The 3,682-nt window shown below is 25.5% G+C and overlaps 1 pseudogene; it reads left to right on the top strand.

The window, feature by feature from the left end:
• Positions 1-1,056: 1,056 nt before the first annotated feature.
• The window catches only part of LOC100571290, an 11,881-nt pseudogene continuing 9,255 nt past the window's right edge, over positions 1,057-3,682 (top strand).

Genomic DNA, 3,682 nt, shown 5'->3' with positions numbered 1-3,682 from the left:
AATCACGTGATTGATTTAATATTGTTTAAGCTGTTACTTAAATTTCCTACTTTTTTATAAACGAAGATAATATGACAAGTTGCAAAACTACTTTAATTACAGTAAAAAAAATTGTCCTAGCTGTGTTAGTTATTTACTTATATTATTATATTATTCACAAAATTTTAATATTATTATTATCTTATTACATGTCTATTATGTTGAGAACCTATAATTATTATTTATATAATATTATACTAGTATGATATAATTCATCAAATATATTATATTTGATTATTAAATATATATCCAACGTTGGTTTATGTCCATGTTTTAAAAAAAATACATACCAATTAGTCGAATAGTGATGATAAACTACATTTATAAATAAAATATGTTTATCAATGATGTAATTAATACAGAAAATATAAAATATTGTTCTATTTTAATCTGTCAATTTTAACTCATTTTGTACCATTAGATTTAAATATGTATATTTATAATTTTCAGACCAACTAAATTACCGATTAAAATAAAATATCATACAAATTAATAAATATTTTAATCTGATACAGAATATTATTAATAAGAAGTTTGGACTTTGTATACCACAAAGACCATTCGGATCATTCAGAATTGACTTACTTTGGATTGTCATATTATTGTAAATTGTAATACACCAGCGTCATATTTTGGAGCAGAATTCAACGGCCAGGAGGCCCCCCCCCCCTTTTAAAGAATAAATAACTTTTGATATTTTAATTTATCATAAAATGTATATATTATAGCCCTGTACTACATAATACTATTTATATATTTTTATAAGATATTCAACTCCTTTTTACCATTAAAATTAAAATTAGAAATTTTCTATTTCCGGACAAACAAATCAATTTAATGACAGTTTTCCTGTTGAAATATAGCGTAACAAATATACATCCGCAAATATTTAGAGGTTACAGCTCAAGCATGTAAATAAGTATATCAATAATATATTTTATAATTCATAGTTGTTATTTAGTGTAACTGTTGAAAACGTATGAAACATTCTATATAATTGTTGAAATCCTAGGCAAAATGATATTTAAAACTTTCGGACTTATTTTATTTTTCTCATTGTCTCAATCCATAAACAATTTTATGCCAAACTTGCCTTTTGTAAATTAATAATTTGTCTTATTTATTAAACACAATACATTATTTCTTTGATTAACATTTATGTGCATTGTGCATAGTAAATACAATATAATTCTACATAATAATATTATATATTTATTATTTTTATTACAGGGAGAATTTCGTTTGGTTGTGGACAAAGTATATACGTGTGGATCAAGAAAAAACCATACAATTCAATATAATGTCTATTCTAGTAAAAATACATCAAATATAACTGAAATGAAAGGGAATATAACATTGTTGATACCTTTCGACGATAACCTTACTGTAAGTATATAATTTTTAATTTAATATTTTGTATAATACAGTGAAATTTCCATAATATAATGCCTGAAAGACAAAGACACAAATGCATAAAGACAGCAAAAAATATTCTTCATACAAAAAATTTTCTTAAATAGAATCTGTGTATGTATAAAAGTAGAAGGTTCGACTAAGGAGCACTAAAGGCATTTTCAATATTGTCTTAACCTTATTGGATTAGTTGACTCTCGAAAAACGAATATTTTTTGTTTAAATAAGTTTTCCATTGGTTTCAGTAAAAATAAATTAGTTATTATGATTGGATCTACTTTCAGGTCTGTATTTTATAGTTGGAAAAAGCCACACATATTACAGTGAATAAAATCAGTGTATTTTTAATTTATTTAGTAAATTAAACAGCCCTTAAGATGGAGTGAATCCACGGGAATTATTTAATTTGTCACGGGTGACACCGTGCTAGATCCATTTGTTGCATTAATTTGGTTACCACTTACCGTATATGACGATGAACAAAAAAATTCGTTAAAAGCAAGTTCATTACAATATTGAAGTTTCTATAAATTAGCTAAATCATATGAAGTCCAATTGATTTCTATCAAATGAGCGATGTCGAGAATTTTGATGAATGGTAGGCACAAGGAAGATTGAGCGGAAAAACTATCAATATTGAAATTATTAAAACTACTATTATTTCTAAAAGAGCTTATACTCTTTATTTGTGATTATTTTTGTCGCACTCGATGCTAAATGTAATTAAGGGGAGGAAATCCAAAATGTAGGTACTAATGCCAAAATTGACAAAATGGGATTTTGACTTTTGTGGAAAATATACCTATAATCTATATATAAGGAAGTAAAAACGTTAAGCCAAAACGTACTAAAATTAAATTAAAAACATTTTAATTAAGTTTCAAATTAAATTTAAAATTTAAATCTAGAATATTTAACATATTTGAATCGTTTTAAATATAAATAATACATTATTAAAACCAATGCAACTTTAAGCTAAGCTTGTGGCTATGTAGGGAGCAGTGTTGTGAATTATCTAGATAAGATTTTTTGAAATAAATTATCGTTTAAAGTATCTAGATAATTATATTACGATTTATCTAATGTTTAGCTTAGATAAAAAATGGGCTTATCTCGATAAATATTATAATGTCCCTACAAAGTTATAAAACCAATGTTACAAAAATTCTAATACAATATAAATTATTTATAAAATTAGAAGTATATATTTCTTGTTTTTATTGCCAACGACGGTATTACGATTATAAGAGAACCTGCATGCGGGCTTTCACTATACATCATTCTCTACTAGCCATAATGAGCATATTAAAATTATTTAGGTATAGGTTTATTTACCAATCCATTTTAAAAATAAAATAAAATTAACTTCGTAGGGCTGTATTTCAAAGGCTCAATCCGTTGCTATTATAAATATTATTTCATTTTATTGATATAAATCAAATATTACAAAAATACTAAAAAACAATTAAAATAAGTGTAAAAAAATGATATTTATCTAGAAAAATTACATTTATGCTATCTTTATTTTTATCTAGATAATATTTTTTAAAATTATCTTATCTTATCTAGACAATTTTTTGGTTATCTATTCCCAACACTGGTAGGCAGTAATAGTACACGCATGTGATTTAGTTAGATACAGTATATGTAGTATAATAATTAATGATAATAAATAATAATAAATAGTGTAAATTAAAAAAAAGAAAACAAAAGCGGATAAGTGGATGTCGCTTTCTGTAAAGTAGGTTACAAGTGGCTCAATGTATAATTGATAGTATTAATATTAAATTCAATGATATAATATCGTTGTGTAAGAAAAACAATTCCGAGCTAAGACGGTTTGTGAGTCTGGATATTTTATATTGTTACTAGCTGGCCCATCACAGCTTCACCCGTGCAGATTGGTTGTTTATTTTGCCTTCGGACGATGATATTTATAGTAATGTATTCAAATTATATTGTTTAGCAAGTAAATATAAAAAAACGGTTAGTGAAAACGTATTGAAATGTTTCTAGTGGTATTTTGGATAAATATATTTTTATTAAAAATAGCTGATCCCGTGCACTTTGTTGCCCGTTAAATGTACCAAATCTAGATGACTCAAACTTTGTTCAATTCATTAATTAAATATTCGGTGTATGGTGTTCAAAACTTATCTCAACTTTTTCGTTGTCCGGAATAAAAACTATATTACCTAACCTGCGATAGATCGCGAGCCCCCGTGTTGAT

This window comes from Acyrthosiphon pisum, chromosome A2, assembly GCF_005508785.2.
Source record: "Acyrthosiphon pisum isolate AL4f chromosome A2, pea_aphid_22Mar2018_4r6ur, whole genome shotgun sequence".
NCBI lineage: Eukaryota > Metazoa > Arthropoda > Insecta > Hemiptera > Aphididae > Acyrthosiphon > Acyrthosiphon pisum.
Note: the sequence above shows the minus strand (reverse complement) of the source record. Positions and strands in the feature narration are given on the sequence as shown.